Raw genomic sequence first — 20,843 nt, 5'->3', positions numbered from 1 at the left:
TTGTGGGATACTCACCATTCCTGCCAGTGACTTTACTCCGGAACATATTGTGGCTTATTTGTACTAGCTTAGGTATTTGTCGTCTCTTTTTGTTTCACTAGCTCACTTTTCTACCACCATGTGAAAGAATGGCTTCCAGGGAAGTCGTCACTGGGCACCGGACGCATGCAGATATGGTGCGCCTTGTCCCCTGGCGGAAGTACACCCCCAGCTCCCCAACCTGGCGGCCTGTGTTCTGGCTACTGGCTGACACCGCCTTTCTCTCCAGAATGCAGGCCACTCTTTCCTGTCCCTGGTCTCCAGCCAGCTGAACTGTACCCTGGACCAGGATCTGCCCCATCCCTGCCTTTGTTGCCGCTTCTCATCCTGCTGAGACATTAACTCCGTCCCGAAGCCGTCCCTCATCCCGACAGCTAGAAATAACCTTGCCTCTCCGAGAACCCCCACACGGCTTTGAGCGGGAACACTTTTAGAACTTATCACATTGTTCCCCGAGCTATTCTTATTTATGCGTGTGTATTAATTGCTACCCTTCTGTAGGTTTCTGGAGGGTGGGGCAGCCTCTTCATTTTGGTGTCTCCCGCTGTGCCAAGAATATTAGAGGCATTCCCTAAATGCTTTTGGACTAAATGTGTTCCTTTTAGTTCAGCTTAGCTGTTGTCCAAAATTAACCTCATGAGATATTGGTGGCTTTGGTGAACATTTGGAGAGGTATACTGGGATGGAGTGAAATCCGGTGACCTAGTTACAGAATATCCCCTGCAGGCTCACTGGTGAGGAAGGCTCATGTTTAAACTCTGTGAAAGGAGAGCCTGGCTTATTTATGGTGGTGGTTGTTTACAAGTCTTTAAAAATGATCCTCTTTTTTTTTTTTTAAAGTATAAAAGCAATGCATTCTCATGCAGAAGATTGAGAAAATGGAGATGGGGGCGAAAAAGGAAAATAAAATAAAAATCACCTCTCATACCTCCAGTTATTATTAATAAAGCCTGCCCCATTTGAACAGGATGTGATGATGTAGGATGTCCTGTGCTTGGAGAAAGGAGTCTGCTTCTTTGTGCTTCTTCATCATCACCACTGAAACTTATAAACAGCGTTCACATAGTCATAGCTCCCAGCAGGACTTCAGGGGCTGCTCTGTGATTACGCACCTTCTATTGACAAAGCGCGTGCCGTCGTTTTTAGCAGCTGTGCCTTAACAACAGCTGTGTGAGGGAAGCCACTGTCCTCACAGCACTTGTCACCACATAGGAATGGATTTCAGCTAATTGGGGAAAAAAAGGAAAGCGATGAGTTTAAAGAACGAGGGTTCTTGGGAGGCCTGGGTGGCTCGGTTGGTTGAGCGTCCGACTTCAACTCAGGTCATGATCTCATGGCTCGTGAGTTCGAGCCCCGCATCGGGCTCTGTGCTGACAGCTCAGAGCCTGGAGCCTGCTTTGGATTCTGTGTGTCCCTCTCTCTCTCCCTCCCCGACTCATGCGCATTCTCTCTCTCTCTCTCTCTCTCTCTCTCTCTCAAAAATAAAGAAATATTAAAAAAAAACACAAAAGAATGAGGGACCCTCTCCCACAATGTATCATGGGTTCACCAGCTATGGCCACGAAGTCAGGAAGATTAGTGTTTAGAAAACATGTTTGGGCAAGTGTGAGGGGCTGGTGGGTGAGTTTTTATTTTTATTTTCTTGGTTTTTTTTTTTTTTTTTTTTTTTTTTTTTACTTTTAGGTTTTATCTTGTTCTCTTTTATTTTTAAATACCGTAATTTTTTATTTTTTTAAAACATTATTTGCCAAGCACTGAAGAGAATTTGAACAACACAGAAGAGTGGAATGAACACAATAAAAGTCTCGCCAAGTCCATTCTTCAGTGATAGTCATTGTTAAAGTTTTGGAAAACACCTCAAGTTAACAAATTTACAGTGTTCAGGAAAAGTATAAAAAAAGGAAAATTACCTCTAATCTCACCCTTTCCTTGTAACCACTAGGATATTTTATGTATGGGAGTCGGTTTTGCCTGTGACCCCATGTTGCAAACTCACTCTTCCACATCCTCGTTCTCAGCTCTACTTTATGTAGCATTTTGGAAGGATTTAAGATGAAAAAACAAATCCCGTCTCAACCAAAACGCACTTGTGTCTGTTTTGACACCCCTCCCCTACCATACGCACACACATACACACACACACACTCAGACACGGGGAAATAATCATTGTCGTTGAGATCCAACCTCTTATTTTACAGAAAGAAAAGTTGATGCCTAGAACTTGTCCGAGATCATGTTTCAAAAAAAAATGGCAATCAACACTCCAACCTAGGTCTCCTGAATTCTGGTCCAATGCTTTCTCTACAGCGATGCGTCCTTACTAGGTCATAGAAGCAGTGGTAGAGAGAGAAAAGGAAAAACACGTCAGTTCTAAAGTGCAGTTTTTTTCCCTGTGTCCTTTAGCCGGGCTATTTTTGTGACTCTTCAGTACATGGATGGTGTTGCCTCTCGGAGCATTCGGCTAGACTAAGAGGCCATTCACCGCCGACTGCAGCCATGCTGTCCCTCCACGGCAGCCTCTCTGGAATCCTTGGCCTGGAAACCAGATGGGAACAGACTATTCCAATATGAAAATCGAATTTCAGGGTCTGAGTGTATACACAGGAAAATTACTGTAGATCCTGTTGGACCACGTACATGACAATGAAACAGGGATTTAGGAGTGTGTGTCTGGTCGGGGGGTGGGGTGGGGAGGGGTGGGGCGGATGTTGGGGTTGATTCCTCTCTTACTGTCTAATCCATTCACGAGCTCTGACAAGTCTCGTTTCACAAATGCAAAGTATTCTCCCTAAATGTGGCCCTACTATTCTAGCTCCCCAAACCTTGAGGTGGTTCCTTTTGCATTTAGAACAAAGCGTGGGCTCCTTGGTCTGGCCCTCGGTGGCCCGTCCATCAGACACCGATGTAATATGGAGGTAGAGTCATGCAATAGCCAGACTTTGTAGGCAGGAGCCTCTGCCACCCGCTAGCACTCTTTTCTGTGGAGGTTGTTGAGCCTCCCTGGGCCTCAGTTTCCTCTGACGTGAAGTGGAAGGAGGGCAGTAATGGGGATTATGTGAGTTAGTATTTGTAGAGGCTCCCCAGGGATTAGATCATCCAACACACAGAAAGCGCTACACGGTACCAGCTTGTTAAAGTGAGTGCCTTTCCAGTGCCTCTCCTGATGGCATTTCCCTTCTGCACTAGACTTCTGGGCGTTCCTGACATGGGCTCCTCGTTCCCCTGCCTCTGTGCCCCTGTGCCCCTCACCTGTGGTCTGCCGGCTCTCTCCTTCCTGCCCATCCGAAACTTCCTCACCCATTTACAGCTGAACTCAAATCTATCTTCGTCCATTTATTTCTTCACTCGTTCAACATACTCATTTATTCGTTTGACAGGTTTTTATGGAGGGTTTACTGTGTTGCAGGTGTCTTCTCCAAGAAAGCTTTCACAGTTCCCCCGGCTAGGGGAGGTCTGTCCTGTATGCCTGTCTTATGACGTGACCGTTGGCATCTCTCTATAGTTTCTAATGGGCCCTGTTAGAATATTAGCTCCTTCTGAGTAGGGTGCTTATTAAGCTTTATTTACAATGAATAAATGAATGAATTACCCTTTGTGGTATTTATTGTTTTCTAATAAAAGTAAGAAAATAGAAACAAAACTTGATTTATGTGTGTGTGTGTGAGAGAGAGAGAGAGAGAGAGAGAGAGAGAGAGAGACTGACAGAGATTGACAGAGACAAGGCGATTTCGAATGGGAGGAGGGCTGAGGCTGGTCTGAGGGCAGAGCACTGGTTCCAAGTTGAAGAAAGGCATGAAGACAGGGGTGCAAGGAGGGTGCAAAAGCAGAGAGAAGCAGGATGAGAGTGGAGGTTATTCTCTGAATCATAAAGCATTCCCTCTGAGACACGGTTTGCCTTAAGTGGTAGAAAATGTGAAGTGAATTGGGTCTCATTTTTCCTTTCCTTCTTTAGGAGATTGGAACTCATTTTTTAAACGAGGTGGGGGAGGGAGGTGGTGTTTGGAGAAGGAAAGTGAAAACTGTTTTCTGAAGCTCCCTTTGCCAAGTAACCGGGGAGAGAAAGTTCAGGAGGTGGGCCTGCCAAAGCTGACCAGCAGCATGCGGCCAACTGACTCTTTTTTCATCATTGTCCCTGTCGCTGCCCCGTCCTTATTCTCCGTTTCCAGACACCTCCTTCCTTCCTCCCTCCCTCCCTCCGTTCCTTCTCTCCGTTCCTTCCTTCCTTCCTTCCTTCCTTCCTTCCTTCCTTCCTTCCTTCTTTTCCTTCCTTTTTTCCTTCCTTTTTTCCTTCCTTCCTTTTTTCCTTCCTTCCTTCCTTCCTTCCTTCCTTCCTTCCTTCCTTCCCTCCATCCCTCCCTCCCTCTCTCCCTCTCTCCCTCTCTCCCTCCTTCCCTTCCTCCCCTTCTATTATAAGTAAGAAAATGGGGGAAAAATCACCACAAAACCCAAAGTAAGCTGATGATGTCAACCTATTTGATAGATTTTAGATCTGTTTACCTCATCCCTTCATCTGCTTCCCCCGAAGCGACCCCTCCTGTCACTCCCTCCTCCCTTAGTGTCTCACCCTTCCATCCACTTTCTGACTCAAAGCAGGAGAGAAGCAAATTCCTGGCCTTTTTATTCTGAAGATTTTCTGGCTGATTTTTTTTTTTTTTCGTCTCTTGACTTTGCTCCTTGAAGATGCTTCGCTGTTGAAGGCACAGAGGATTGATGATGGGCACACGTCCTCTTAGTGCTTAGCGTATGCGGGCCTTGGACCACTCGGGCGTCCCGAGACAGAGGACCCCTGATGGCCGAGTGCGTGGTGTTACGTGGGCACGTGCGCTGTGGGTGCTTCGGGGAGACTGGTTTCTGGGGACCAGGAAGTATGCAGCCAGGTGTGCCAACACGCATGGAGTACCTGGAGGGAAGCTGTCACGTGATCAAGGCTGGCGTTAGGAGCATGCGGGAGGCTAAGGTGGCTGTTGGCTGCCACTGGGGAAGGCTTCTCTGTGGGTGGCGATGTTGTAGGCCTTGAAAGAGAGCTAGGCTGTGACCAATAAGGAAGGCGGGGTGAGTGTTGGAGACAGAGCGAACGGCAGAGGTATGAGAATACGTAGAGGAATGGAGTCTGGCAGGCTGAGTCTAGAAGGTGCACGGAGTGAGGCATCTCACCTCATACAAGTTCTACACGCCCTGCTATTGTGTTTGGGGCTTTTTCCTGCAAGCAGGAGCTGTTAGGGGTTTTGGAAGGAGCTGCGATAGGATTACTCTGGTGAGTGAGTGAGTGTGTGTGTGTGTGTGTGTGTGTGTGTGTGCGTGTGCGCGCGCATGCGTGTGTTTTGTTTTGCTTTTACTTTTTCATTTCCCGAGTCTTTTGAGGAACTGTTGGGCAACCTTGACTCTGGGAAGTGTCCACCGCTTGTCTTTATCGATCTTCTCCTCTCTCCTCCCCGCTGGGCCCTGCTCGTTCTCGGGCTTCTGGGGGATGAAATGTGGCGGTGCCGGCTCCCAGGGGCTGCTGCTGTGAGCTCTCCCTGGGCAGCCCCTGTCTGTTCTTGTTTCCCATCCCTCCCCTCCTCTTCTCTTCCTCCTCCTCCTCTTTCTCTGTCACCACCCCCGCCGCCAGCAGCCACGCTCCCCTCCCTAAAATAAATAAACCAGTCGCTCCAAAAGGTTCCAGGCACATTAGTCACATACCCCAGAAGTTGAATACAGAATTATTTTGACAGCGAGAACAAGAAGTGTTTTCTAGTTGAACGCACAGAACTTGCTTATTCCAACTGGGCTTTCTGCCGCACAGACAGATGATATGTTTTTTAGATGGATCGGCCACGCAGGAGGCTGCGTCGCTTCCCTTGGATGCGTGACAAACTGCTCACTACCGAAAGTGGTTGGGGAAAAGATGTGAAGGGAGAGAGAGAGAGAGGGAAGAATGAAATCACATCCTTATTGCGAACATAACTTTCTCCCTGGTACCTTCAAGTCAGCCACCGAGAGATTTCTACGTGTTTATTTATTTATTTGGCTGCCGCTGGAGCTGTGAAGTCCCTTTTTCAAGCCGGGCTCGCGCGTGTTCTAAAAGATGAGGACAGATCGAGTTATTGCGATGCGGGTGGCTCTCCAAGCATTCCAGTTGAATAGCTCTTCCAGAAATATTTCTTGACTCACTTATTTAGCACTTTCTATTGCTGTTACTAAGCAGATTGGAGGGCCCTCCCTGTGCTTTTGCCAGACAAGTCTTGGGTTGATGTGGATCCCTTATCCCTATTTGGCCTGTGCAAAGATGGAGAAATGAAAAGCTCAAGTCCATTGTCGTTTCAGAGGGCTTTTGTCCCCGCCAAGGTGCCAGAGTGCCGTAGGCACAGTCAGAGGAAGAATAAAAGTGTGTGCTGCCCTCTGTCCAGGTTGGCCCTTCTCCTTCCGGAGTCCCACCACCAAGCAGGAAGGCCTTTCTCCCAGGGCCGTTCACCTGGGTGTGAAGTCCCAGAGATGAGCACAGAGGAGAGGAGTAAAGAAGTTCTAGACCTGGGATGCCTGTTCTGTCTAGCCCCTGTGATCCTTCACTTCTTGCTTCTCAAATCCTTCTAGAAACTTCCATCTTCTGGGGGGTGGGCTGACCTCTCTAATAGCAGTGCCTGCTCTCTGGAGCTTTCTTAACCGTTTCTGATTGCTTCCCATTAGCCTTTCATTCCCAGACCTTCTCCGGGAAACCTGTCGTTCAGGCACTTACGGGCTGTATGACTCTTGACAGTAGGCTCTTTGAGCCTCGCTGTTTCAGACCTTTTTCCTTTGTGGAATCCTTTTGCAAACCCCTCAGGGAATGTGATGTGAAATCCCAATATATGAAATCACCAAAGTGTAGTTTTTTGGTGGTGCCAATGTTCCATGTGGAGGGTCCAATAGGCTTCTGCCCCGGGCCAAAGCTGTCTTTCCAGAACGCTGTACCTCTGTGGAACCCACTTTGGAAACCACCGTACTGGACCACTGGCAGCCCCTGTGGCTACTGTACTGCCTTCTTCAAGCTTTCCGCCTCCCTGGACATCTCTCAAGGTTGAGAAGGGGGCATCTTTGTAGATGAGGAAGCGGGGCCTGGTGGGAGACATGACCCTTGCTGTTTCCTCATGCTGGCTGTGAAATTCTACAAGATGAAGGCCTTTTAGCTTGGCCACTTCAGGTGACTCTTCCCCAGGCCTCCTCACCCAGGCCATGCCTGGCTTGTGAGTCAGGGCACCCCCTGGCTAGCACTTTATTATTATTCATTCCTCTGTGCTCAGTGGTAGTCTGCAGGAATCCTTGCCCCCCTTGTGGGAGTCTGGGCCTACAGCCTCTGTCTCAGGAACATTCTATGAAAGGAGTAGCATGGCAGTCAAGCTACTTTTAAGGTAACTGTCTTTTTAAGTGCTGAATTTGCTTTTTGTGAGGAAAAGTAAAGCATGGACTGTCTCTCATTCTAACACTGATATTTATGTGGCACCTTTGCTCACAGGACACTCTGTTATCCGCCAAAGAAGGTTCTGACCTTTATGACTGTACTTTCCATTTTCACGTTGCAAGACAGTTTCTAAAGAGCTTCTCCCGGCTAAGATCTCCACCACGTCGGGGCAAAGGAGACTCCAGGGTTAGGCTCACAGATCACAGGATGAGACGGCAAATGGGGATTTGAACCAGAGGCTCTTTGTCTCTTACCATTGCAGCAAACCACTCATTGTTCTTGTTCTTGGGAATTGTGAACGAAGATGCTATTGATAGGTACTGTTTATTAAGTGCTTACTTATATGTCAAACACAGGTAGGTCGACACTTTGCAAAAAGCCCATTTTGTCTTTTCAAGCACCCCATCAGGTAGAAATGGTTATGTCCAGTTTGCAGGTGAATCACTAGAGGTATTGAAAAGATAAATAACCTGCTCAAGTTCCACATCAGAGAATTGACGGACCTCGGATTCTAACCAGGACTGTCTGCCTGCCAATATAGGATGTGGTCCCTGTGTGTCCATCCTTAGTCCTCCCTGAGGAGACGAGAGTTGCACTCCTGAAAGTCACAAACCTAGTTTGTGGGTGGCCACGTGCTACAGCGATGGTTGCATCCTGTTAGGGATTAACAGGTGGCTGTTTTCTCTCTTCGCTCCTGGAGGTCAGAAAGCCCTTATACAGTCCTTTCTACTTTCTTTGTAGGTTTTATGTACTTCACATTGAAATGATGAGTCCTCCGTCCAACTGACTACGTGATACTGGGCAAGTCATTTCTCTTCTTGAGGCCTCGGTTTCACCCCCTCTCAAATCTCCTTTTCTGCTCCGATCATGCTATTCTTTTAAGTTTAATATTTCTAGGGGATGTGTTTATTGAATTCTCTTTGTACAATTCCTTTCAAAAGTATCGTTTGGAATTACAGGTACTTAATACCGTTTTTGTTTTAAATTGGATTGGCAATTGCAGATTATCCCTGTTTTCAAAGAGATTTTCTGCTTCTGAAACATCGTAGTTTGCAAGCGTTTGAAAGTCAGATGCCACATGAAGAGATTGTCTAAGTCATATCAAGAAAGATGAACGCCGAGGACATGTTCTAATGGGCTAGCTGGTTGTGTCTTGCTTTCTCCATGTCAGTTTGTCTTTCTAACTCTTATGTTAGAACACTTCTTCTCCCCTCCCCCTCCAACACCCTTGTGAACGTGTGCGTGCACACACGCGCACACACACAATTCTTGAGAAGCAAACCTTCCTACTTTTGTTAAACTTGTCACTTTTTCCGCAGAGTCTGGTTAGCAGACCTTTGGGTGAGCAAAAGAAAAATCTTCTTCTCTGTGCCAAGTTCAGGGTGGGAATCAATTCTCCTTGCCTTTTGCATTTTAGTAAATGTTTCCTAGATGGATTCTTCAGATTTCCAGTAAAGACAAACAGCTCAGAAACCGGATTGCATTCATACCCGGGGCCTGAGTTCTGTGACCCAGGCGTTGGATCTCAGTGCCATATATGGCCAAAAGAGGCGCAGGGAGAGGGTGCTGGGAGAGAATACCAGACATACAATGCATTCCTAAGAAATGTGCCTTCGCAACTGACAAAATAGGACCCCACTGGTTTCCATCTTCTGCAGATCATGAACTGTGAAGTTTTGAGAAAGAAGCTAGTGTTCCAAGCATCTGCCACAGAGAACAGTTTATTTTCCCTTTTCTTTTCAGTCACATGTAGGTTTAATTTGGAGTCAGCATTCAAGTCAATGCTAGCTTGGAACGAGGACCAAGAAATTATTCTTGGAGTCAGCAGATGTGGGTTCTCAGCCCATTCGACTGCCATCCAGCTGTGAAGCTCTCTCTCTCTGGTCTGTTTTCTTCAGTCAAAGTGGCAGGGCCGGATTTGGTGATCGCCAAGATCTCTGCTATTTCTGTTTTCTTTGGTTCTAATTTTGCCTGAGATTTTCCAGTTTCTGTGGAATTCCCTGCGGAAAGTAGTTTCTGATCCTTCCAAATACTTACTGTGGCTTGAACTTGAAAAGACAAAATAAAACCCTGGTCTTGAATTTTTCTTTGTGATTTCCTTAAATATACCTTGGACACATCATTAGACTTTACTTGGCAGATGACTTTGTGCTGAAGGCAGAGATGAGCGCATGGACTGTCTTCATGAACATCCCCTTCTGCTTGTCCCTCTTGCTGTTGTAGAAGAATCGGGAGGTATGTGCAGCCCTGCGTTGTGGGAACAGGTGTGCCCTTCTCAAACGTGGCCTTTGAGTGGCCTTGTTATTTGTCTGCTTCTCTTGTGAATTCCACCTTCCCTGTGAGAGGAGCAGGACCGGTAGGAGGCATCCCCCACAGCTTCCTCACACCTTGGGAAACAGAACTAGGGATGTGAAGCAGAGGTGTTGGCGTCCCAGCCGGTAATTGGATGAGTCACTTGCCTGTCACAGATGTTAAGAAGGTTTGGAAGAAACAGAAACGCAAAATTCTGGCCCTAGAGTGGACTATAGTCGTCTTTAATTTATGAGACAGGCATGATTTTTTTTAATGTTTTATTATGTTTTATTATTTATTTTTGAGAGAGAGAGAGAGAGAGAGAGAGAGAGAGAGAGAGAATCCGAAGCAGGCTCCAGGCTCCGAGCTGTCAGCACAGAGCCTGATGCGGGGCCCAAACTCACGATCCGGAAGATCGTGACCCGAGCCGAAGTTGGACGCTTAACTGACGAAGCCACTCAGTCGCCCCGAGACAGACATGCTTTCTAGTGTTCTTTGTCTTTATGGGTTCTACAGATTACTGTTAAGACACTACAACAGTTATGTTGCAAAAGAGTTTGTAATTTTCCACTCCTTTTGGAACGCGTTCCAGCCAAAGTTGATCTCCCCTGTTTCCTTTCTGAAAGTAAGACATTCTTTTCTCTGCTGAGATAAGGGGCGGTGGGGGGGGGGTTGTTGACAAAACATTGTAGCCCTTGGGCTTGGATGTCTTGATGTATCCTGTGCCTCACCAGCACACTGAAGGGTGGTGGGAAGGTACCGCTCTGAGGGAGCTGTGGTGCAGGAGCCCTCCTTCCCTCTGGGGCTGAAGAACTGGGCACCATTCTGCCCTGCCTCGCCGCAGTGACCTCTTCCCAGGAGGTGGCCGCGGCACGGCCGCTGAGTCCTGAGAGTAGGAGAAAGAGGTGGATGGGAGCTGACGATGCAGGGAGCGCTCGCTTAGCTTAGAAGCTAAGAGGTGTATGTTCTACTGGAAGCTGTGTCGTGTGCTTGTCAGTTGGTCAAGATGTTTCAAGTCTCTGGACCTTCAGTTCTCCGTCTGAAAAGTGAAGTGCTTTGGGTCTTGAAGGCTTTTTGTAGCTCTTAAAGCACGAGTTTAGTATATTTCCGATTGGACCTTGATGTCTCATATTTCTCTTATGTGGTAACCCCTGGGAGACTGAGCTCATCACCTTGTACCAAGTTCTGACCGTGCCATAGCCTCCTTATCTGGAAAGAAAGCAAAGACAAGATGCCCCGTCTGTGGAGCCCTGCTCATTATAATATCACAACTAAATGTGTTACTACAGCATTCAACTGCTTTCACAGTCGTCTTCCAACTGGTGGTCTTAGTTTCTGGGAATGGGGCCTTCATCAGCCTTTCCTTCCACGGGTGGCATTCATCATGACTGAGCTAGCTGTGGGCCCCTTGGTGCCACAGAGGCGGGTGTGGGAACGGAAAGAGCAAACTGCCCACAATGATGAGGCAGCGTCACTGGGTTGAAAGTGGAATTGAGAAGGACCGCCTCAGGATTCTGGGGTTCTGTGATAGGTTCCACCAGCAATTTAGGGGGGAGCTTGGGAAACCCAGCACAGTGTGTCTTCTGCTTTGGTAAAAAGCATACATTTTACTGGTTAGAAATGCTTTAGTGCTATTATGAGAAAACCAAAGGGAAGCCCAATCATAAAAGCAGTAATAATTTATTGGCCGTGACTAATCCTTTGGGGAGTACGGTACGTGACATAGGTTCACACAGGGCTTCACGGTGGACTAACCCCTTTCAACACCCATTAACTCATAAGATCCTCACAACTGGTCCATGATGATGGCAGGCTAAGGAATGTCACCCTCATTCCACTTAAAAGCAAAGCAGTGCTCGAATAGAAAGAAGGGCCTGCCCCGTGTCACGTGGTAAAGAGATGGCATGGCAAAGACTTGTCTCATGTTCTTATGCCTGCACCGTGTTTCCTGTTTGTCTTGAAGCTTCCGCCTGGCAAGTGAAACATGTGTGTCCTCACCTCCTCCATCAGAGGATGGCAGAGGGGTGGTGTTTAATTAGTAGTAAATTGTGTGAGCCATAATGTTTGGTGATTAGTGGGGTGATGCGTCAGTCCGTTCCTGTTCACAGCCAAATTATGAACTAGGGCACCATGATGGTTAACAGCATTGAAGATTTCCAGTTTCTGACTGTTCATTCTTGCCTGTGTACTTTCACTTATTTAAGGCAACAAAGAACTAATAATTCTTGAATATTCAATATGTGTCATGCTTTGTGCTGGACGCTGATCTGTAGAGGTGAATCATAAACCGAGGTTTGGAAAGGACTTTACAATTTATGTAGGATACCCCATCTTCCCTCTCATCCTTCAGTCCTTCCTCTGATATTCTTGTCAGGTGATAAGTCCAACTATCCCTAACAATTTTATGTGGTATTTTATAGTCGAGAGTGGTTGCTCCAAAGGCGATATAATCTTTAATGTGTAGAGATATACACAAACTGTTTGTGACTTCCATCGATGGTAATTAATGCATCTACTAAGTGGCCTTCTGAAAACTAAACCCTCCTCTTAAATTTATGTTTTTTTCTTAGAGTACGTTTCTTGGGTTGGCTGCATGGTCTTGAGAGAGATTACAAGCTCATTTGTCCTAAAATTTTTTCTTATGTGATTTGGGGCTGCCCATCTTGATTCTGGAGATTGAATATTGGTGAAAGAAGCCTGTGCCATGTTCTTTCTTTTTGATTCCATTTTGGGGACTAGAGTTATACCTATAGGATTATTCAAATTCTGAGCCGTGTAGGACCGTGTTCCTGCACATGGTGTTTGAAACCTATTTATACTTTCTTAGAACCACAAAATCTTCAAGTGGGAAGGCACCATAAAGATCTTTTAAATAGCCCTGAGATCAAGAGCTGTGTTAGATTTTTTTCTGTGTCTCCTATTGCTGAAGTTCAGACACCTAGCCCAATGCCGGGTGGCCTCCATAAACGAGTGTTCTACTGAATGGGATGTATCATTCTTAGTGCTTTCTTTGCCTCTTATTCAACCTGTTCGGTCTTTGGGAGAAGGTGTGCGGACCCATTGAGTGTGATGGACGAGTAAATCATGGGGTTTTGTTTTTTGCCCTCCACTAGGGTTTTAGCTGTGTTTAGATTTAAGAATGCTGAGTAACTAATAAAAAGCGATTCCAAAGCACTCTGCAGATGGAAAGTGCTTCATGTGTAATAAATAATAATGGTCTCTCAAGATGAGGCACGGCCACAGAAAGAAGTGCTGATCTTGCAGGCTGTAGAAACGTCTGATAGAACTTCCAGTGGAAGACTGAAATGGTGGCTATTGACCCTTTCATACTTCTGTAACTAGAACCTTTATCTCTAAGTCACTGCATAGTCCTCATTGTGGGCAAAGTTTACTTTCCGAACTATCTACAAATTAATCCTTACAGTTATCTTTAGGACAGGGATGGAAGGAACACCATGAAAATTGGAGGCAAGCCTTCCCTTCAAGACTTTAGTCCAGTGCTTTCTGTATTCTGTCCTTTCCTCAACTACTACTTTTTTTACAGCGTCTGCCGTCACCTCTATTCTCCAGAGGTTGAAATTGGCACCTTTCTCCAAAGGATGCAGTGGAATGGCCCGGGCCCTTTCTGGCTTTGTACCGTGAGGTTCAGAGTAAACATCATTTGCCTCTGTAGACTGCATTTCCCTAGATACCCTCTCTGTTTTCACAGAGAGACCCTCCTTTCCCTCTTGGGATTGCATCCAGGGAATGGCCTGCCTTTCCTTTGTCCTAGAGTGTGCGTCAGTCTGATTTATATTTGGTGACGGTATGGTGACTGCACCAGGAGCCATGAACTATGCTTTCACCTGGGTTAATTCCACCTTATTTAAGTGAGTGAACTGAAATATAAACAACATCTTGCTCTTTTTCCTGGTGACTGTAAAAGCCTCTTTCTTCTCCATAACAGCGACCCACTCTAGCTGGGCGCTACTCATTCAATCAGTAAATATTTATTGGGCACTTACTATATTCCAGGAATGCTTCTTGGTGCTGGTCAGTGACCAAAACAAAGTCTTCTCGAACTAACATTTGAAGGACTTAACAGAAGTATGGTTTTCATAAAATGACTTGACAGAAGTGGGCTTAAAGAAATAAACACAGCAAGCAAAAAACACAGCAGTTTCTTTCCTCCTACTCTTTCTCTCATCTTCCATTTTTTTCCCCCTCTTCATCACCTGAGTCAACACCCTTTATTCTCTCACCCTGCCTTACCAGGACATCCATATTTTCTTCTCAATCCCTCCTTTGTCTCTTCTTTGTTTCCACTAGTGCTTTGCATGTGGAGTTGAAGCAGGGGAAGCTTCCTGCTTCCTTAATGCCAGCTTCATATTCCTTCCCTGCCTTCACCCCCAGACACGTAAGGTGTGTAGATACCACGTTGGGAACCAGGATCTGGAGGCGAGAGGGGCCATTGGCCCTGGGGCTTCTGGGCACTGCATTGTCAAGATCCTGCTGAAGACATGGATGTGGCCCAGACCTGCCCCGGCATGTTGTCAGCTCAAAGGAGTTTCTCTCAGGAAGTCTTCCTTATTCTCTCCTCTCTCTTAATTTTTATAAAGAAATGTATAATGTGATGCCAAATAGGAGCTCAGTAAATTGTAGTTTCTTTCTCTTCTCTGGAATCCCACGACTCTTTATCTGGGCTTGTTGACCTAATGGGGCTTGGCCTTTGGTTTCTTTTTTTCTTTCTTTTAAATGTTTATATAGTTTTGAGAGAGAGGGAGAGAGAGAGAGAGCGTGAGCAGGGGAGGGGCAGAGAGAGAGGGAAACACAGAATCTGAAGCAGGCTCCAGGCTTCCAGCTGTCAGTGCAGAGCCGAATGCAGGGCTGGGGCTTGAACTCATGAACTGTGAGATCATGACCTGAACCGAAGTCAGGTGCTCAACTGATTGAGCCACCCAGGTGCCCCTGGGTCTTTGGTTTCTTGATGATTGTGCCCATTGCTTACCTTTGTAGGAGCATGTACTATATCCGTCCATGTGTGTTAAAATGTGTTAAATGAACCAGGGGTGGAGGGACCATTTTCCTCCCATGAAAACTAATTCCTTGTTTTGCGACGACGATCTTGCCACCACACTGAATGCCCAGAATCCTAGACTTTTAGAATTCAGCTCACATGCAGAGAGCTGACCTCTGTAATGACCAAGTATTTGGATTTCCAATTCACTTGGATTTCTACTCAATTCTGAGGTTTGCAGGTGCCTGACCATCCGTGGGCTGTTGTAGTCCTAAACTAGGTATTTGGGGATGGGGCTAATGATAACTCCTTAGTAGATACTAGGTAGATCTTTTCTTTTCTGTCCCAGTGACCTCAACCTCTGACTTTATGCCTTATGTCTGGCCTTTTGTGTCTGCTAGGATTGTAGCCCTAGATCATGCACGGTTAGCGTAATAACTCATGGTTATTGCACATGTACTACATGTCAGGCACTGAGTACATTGCTTTCCATACCGCATTCCATTTAATTCCCAAAGCCAGACTGTGCGGTAGGTCCTAGCGTCATCTATATTGGATGGAGGCGGGAACTGAGGGTTAGTGAGGTCTTAAGTAACTTGTCCAAGGTCACATGACGTGTGACGGCAGGGTCAGAGTTAGAGGCCAAGTCTGTCAGATGCAGCTTTTGATCTCTTAATTACTTTGCTCACGCCTGTTTCCTCTCCTGCCCTTCTCTGCTCACCGTGTGTGGTTCGCATGTGAGAACGAAGGACCACGCAGGTGGCTGGGAGGAATGCTTTGTCCTCACCTCTTTTTCCCATTGGCACCTGCAGCCGGAGCCCGTGAGTGTGTGCTGTGCACTTCTGACCTCTCACCAGGTTCTAAATTGGCTCTCAAGGCTGACTTTGCTGACAAGCACTTTCTAGTGGCTTCATTGTTTTTCATGGTTTACTTGGTTTATTACCAGCTAGGGACAGCTTGACATTTGCTTTCCTGCCTGCTGGATTCCGACCTCCTCTGGTCGTTCCTCTGCACTTCGCAAAGACTCTCTGACCACATGAATTGACAAGAGAGTACGTTTCTGCGTATCGGCGAGAACACGATGTGTTACAACAGTGTCTAGAGGCATGCTTGCGAATTTGGGAGAAGTCAGTGAAAAGAGAGTGAGGTTTAGAGAGAGAGGCGTGGCCTGCACATCTTCTCGAGGATGACAGTGGGACCAGCCTAGCCGCTTGAAATCATCATGCTCTTCAGGGAATTGCCTTAGCCTGGGCCACTCATATTATTGGTGCTTAGCATTTTTGTATTACTTTACATTTGCAAAGTGCTTTCCAGTGATTTATTAGCTGTTCTTGTTTTTAATAGCCCCTGGAGGTAAGTTGATATTCAGCCTTCTGAGAACATAAATGCAGAAAGAAGGCTCATCTCATCAGATATTATTGGATCTGGGGTCAGGACTCTGAACTCCTGGGATAAGGCCATTTGGGGTCACTGCCTCATGAGGATTAATAGGAGATCAAGTGGACTTAACTTCAGCTCCCAGAGTCTCTAAGGCAGAAGCGGAACGGTGGCAGCTATTTAAGGAAATCGCACAGAAGCCATTGTCGTAAGAGCTGAATTCCAGTCCTAGCTGCTGTTGGCCAGCTGTGTTGACCTTGAACAGCCACGTTGCCTGTTTCTGTTTTGGAATCACACTGTGGTACAACAAGGGTTATTTCCCCCGTCCATTTAGGTCCAACATTGTGTGAGATAGCGTTCTGTGACTTGGGACTCCTTCTCCGGAAGGGGTGGCCAATGAACCAAATCGCAGGGAACATCGGGGATGTGGATTAAAAAGTTGCTCACCTTCCCTTTTCCCGGATGCAAGGACTCACTGACAATGACAGTGCCTTCAGACTCATTTTAAGAAGCACACACTCCTCATTCCCGTTAAAACCGAAAGGGTGAGTGGGGCTGCTGGAGGGAAGTCAGACTGGAGCCAAGATCATCAATCCTGTATCTTCTGGGTGTTGTAGAGAGTAATTAGCAGGCTTGATTATCTCACTGGTTCAACACACGTTTTAGGGATGTGATGTAATGCGAGGAAACATTTAGTTGTCAGATTTTAGGGCTGTATCAAATTTATTCTTGCAGGAAAAGTCTAGTTGTCCTGGCAACCTGAAATTGATTTTCTTTTTGCTCTTGTCAGCTGAAACTGGTCCCCTTTGAATCATTCCTCTAATTTAATATAGAGAACTGTATGTCCCCACCTGGTGACCAAATCGTTCTTAATGACAGGTAACCCCAGCAAATGGTTCCTCTTTCAGACCTGGGCCAGAAGCTATGGTTTATTGCTGCCTTCACCCTATGCCGCTTGCTTTGTGCTTATTTATTTGTCTGTGGAGGCAGGGGTAGAAGTAAAGTGGCATTCAATTAATTAAGAGTTTAATCAGGCCTGTAGAGCAATGATGTAATGGGCAGCCAATCAGGACCTTTCCTTTTCAGTTACCTCCTGGCAGGGATGGGATTAGAATGGGCTGCAGGATTGGGACTTGTTTTTTTTTTTTTTTTTTTTTTTTGGGAGGGGATGCCCGGCATTCTGTAACCTGGGGAGGGTGATGTCGTGGCCCAGATGTCAGAGGGCAAACGGAGCTGCATAGCTGATGATCATCTCTATCAAGGGAAGGGGGATGATCTTCAAACTAGGGAAGGAGGAATCAACATCATTCAGAAGAAACCGATGTCCACAACAGTGGTGGAGGTCATGTGTGGGCAGTGTGCCCGGCTAACTGATTGCAAAGGTTGTGGACCACACACACACTGCATCTCAGGATCCAGAGGACGGTTTCTGACGGTGACTGTGGAACTGCTGACAGGAATTTTGAGGAAACCTGGAAATCAGCAGAAATGCCAGAAGTGAGAGATGAGGAAACAGATATCGGTTCTCCAAAAACAAAACAGAACAACAACAACAACAAAACCCCCCAGAAGACCGGGTATCTGGAGTCTAGAATCTGCTGACTCTATTGTGATTCCCAGTCCCATTTACACTGGCTTATTAGACAGGTGATTTGTGCATCTTTGAAAGGAAGCTGTGTTCACCAGGAGCCAGAACAGGGTCACTTAGCTACTGCCCCATGTGTCTGGGTAACCCGCTGGTGGATTAGAGTGACATCCCAGATGCAGTGTGGACAGTGCAGCCTTTGGAGTCAGATTGTCTGGTTTTAAATCCTCTGCTTAGTAGCCACTTGACCTTAGGCAGGTTGCTTAATTTCTGTGACTCAGCTCCCTCTTTTATAAAATGGAGCTGATGATGGGACCAAGGAAGGACGCGGTGAAGGCTGAAGGAAATACTGCCTGGGAAGTGCTTACAACCCCTTGCATAGCTTAAGCATCCAATAACAGTTGTATTCTTACTTATAGTAGGAAGGCATTTGAATTTAGTATGGATAAGATGAAGACCTATAAACTGGATTATGAATCAGGCAGTGGATGAATTTGTGGGTCCGTGAATGAATGCACGCGTGTTAGTAACGTGCGTAGGGAAAGGCCAATTTTTTGATGGGGCAAGCTTCAAAATTATATTGCGAGGATGTAGAGATGGGCAGTTTGTGGCTGTCTTGTCTTGTTTTGTTTGCAACTTACCAACCCCTGTTCTGCTCCTCCATCCTTTCTTTCACCCAAGAGGTAACTATCCTTAAAATTGCCACATGTAGGCTTCTGATTCTCTCTCCTTTCCCCTCCCTCCTCTCACACTTGCTCTCTCTTAAAACAAAATTAAAAAATAAATTGCTACATGTTGGAGCGCCTGGGTGGCCAAGCTGGTTGGGACTCCAACTCTTGATTGTGGCTCAGGTCGTGATCCCAGGGTCCTGGGATTCAGCCCCACATTGGTACATTGGTGCTGAGCATGGAGCCTGCTTGGGATTCTCTCTCTCTCTCTCTCTCTCTCTCTCTCTCTCTCTCTCTCTCCCTCTCTCCCTCTCTGCCCTCCCCACCTAAAAAAATTAAAAATGAAAAAAAGTGGCTATGTGTCTAGTTTTCCCCCATAGATTTCTACTTCTGTAAATATATATTTATTTTTTGGTTAAACAAACCTCAAAAATTATTTTTACAAAGTTTACATTCTTTGTTCTTTCATAACATACCTGGATTTTCAAAAGAAAAATAGTCCCTTGGAGCTACAAACCTATGTTTGACTTCTATGTAATCATCCTTCTGTTCACAGGCAGAGTAGTAACTGTACTGTTTTCCCTTCCCACTGTGGCCCTTCAGAGGCCTGCCTTTCTTCCTTTCTTTTTCTTTCTTTCTTTCTTCCTTCCTTCCTTTCTTTCTTTCTTTCTTTCTTTCTTTCTTTCTTTCTTTCTTTCTCTTTCTTTCTTTCCTTCTTTCTTTGTTTTCTTTCTTCTTTTCTTTCTTTCTTTCCTTCCTTCCTTCTTCCCTTCCTTCCTTCCTTCCTTCAGCCCTTGTACCTGTCCCTCCCTTCCCTTCCCATCTGCTCCCTTTCCTTTCCTCCTTCCTTCGCTCCCTTGCTGTCTACCTTCCTATTCTTCTTACTTTCTTTATCTTGCCTGTAGCTTAAATTGGGTCTTAGTGACCAGGCATTTACATGATTCAATAGGCCTTTGGAGCATCAGGGTCCAGATACTGAGTGACAGCTCTGAATTTTCAGGTCTCCACCAATATGTTTTCTTGGCCTTGTTTCCTTGTCTCATGTGCTGGAGGTTGTGATACCCTTGTGCAGCCTTAGGAGGCCATGTTGGAGCAGGAGCGACACATGTCTTACATGGTTTCCTGTCCCGTTTGCAGGGTGATAGGAGGTTGGTTTGCATACACATGCACGTTCCTGGGGCTTATGGAGGAGTAGGTTTTATTTTGGTGGGATGCCCCTGAGCGCAGATAGCTCTGAGGCTCTGTCACGAGACTCACCATGTGTCGTTCTGGCCTCCCCTTGTCCTTAATGTAAGTGACATCCCTGCACAGAGCCCCACCCAATCTGGCTTCAGGCTACCATTCCACCTGCACCCTGACTCCTCCCTATCTATCTCCACCCCATGGGAAGGGCCATCTTGCATGCCTGGCTCTTCTAGGCACCTCCCTCCACACCCAGCTCAAATTCCACCTTCTCACAGACATCAGCTTTCCCACGTGGAATCAGTCTCCCTGCTCCTATATTCGCTTTCCCATGGTTCGTATTTTCAGAAACATTTTCACAGATCACCTTGTATTTTATTTTATTTAAAAAATTTTTTTTAATATTTACTTATTTTTGAGACAGAGAGAGACAGAGCATGAACGGGGGAGGGTCAGAGAGAGGGAGACACAGAATCTGAAACAGGCTCCAGGCTCTGAGCTGTCAGCACAGAGCCCGACGCGGGGCTCGAGCTCATGGACTGTGAGATCATGACCTGAGCCGAAGTCGGATGCTCAACCGACTGAGCCACCCAGGCGCCCCAATCACCTTGTATTTTAATGGGTGGTATCTTGTATTTTAATGGGTGGATGAAAGCTTGCAAGCTTTCATCTCCAGAGGGCAAGCATCTCAGCTGTTGGAGCCCTGCTCAGTGGCTGGCATGTTTTGGCACTCCATAAATATAATTGGAGTAATAAGGAGGTCTGAGGGGCTGGAAAGTTAACTGCAGTTAGCCCCAGAGCTAGAAGGGCCCATGGGAACTGGTTTAGGAGCCTGTTGCTTTTTTATTTTATTATTATTATTATTTTTTGAGAGAGAGAGGGGGAGAGAGAGAGAGAGAGAGAGAGAGAGAACGAACATGGGGTGGGGGGCAGAGAGACAGGGAGAGTGAGAATCTTAAGCAGGCTCCATGCCCAATTCAGAGCATGACATAGGACTTGGTCTAAGGGCCCTGAGATCATGACCTTAGCCAAAATCAAGAGTCAGATGCTTGACCGACTGAGCCACCCAGGCGCCCCCATTGGAGCATGTTGCGTTTATGGGCAACTCTCAGCTTTCCTTCAGGTTTCTTCTTAATCCTGTGTCTCTAGAGGCGGAGGGAAAGGTGGTGCTTGGTTAAGATGCTGGTGACATTCCCAGAGAGATGAAGTCAGAATCTCTTCTCCCAGCCCTCAAGTTCTAGAATATCAACTTGCTTCTGTTGGAAAAGCTCCCCTATTGAAGAGGAGGGA

At 46.4% G+C, this 20,843-nt stretch overlaps 1 protein-coding gene across 6 annotated transcripts in view; it reads left to right on the top strand.

The window, feature by feature from the left end:
* LOC123611099 (LIM domain containing preferred translocation partner in lipoma) overlaps positions 1–20,843 on the top strand; it is a 680,366-nt gene that overhangs the window by 101,013 nt on the left and 558,510 nt on the right. For 3 of the 6 annotated variants that reach the window (XM_045502618.1, XM_045502619.1, XM_045502620.1), the window contains exon 3: positions 8,195–8,254. The exons of the other annotated variants lie outside the window; for them this stretch is intronic. The gene's annotated coding sequence lies outside the window, so the exon portion shown is untranslated. The remainder of the gene's footprint in view (positions 1–8,194; positions 8,255–20,843) is intronic. 6 annotated transcript variants of the gene reach the window in all.

Source organism: Leopardus geoffroyi, chromosome C2 (genome assembly GCF_018350155.1).
Source record: "Leopardus geoffroyi isolate Oge1 chromosome C2, O.geoffroyi_Oge1_pat1.0, whole genome shotgun sequence".
NCBI lineage: Eukaryota > Metazoa > Chordata > Mammalia > Carnivora > Felidae > Leopardus > Leopardus geoffroyi.
The sequence above is the reverse complement of the archived record's forward strand: the minus strand, read 5'-3'. Positions and strand labels throughout refer to the sequence as shown.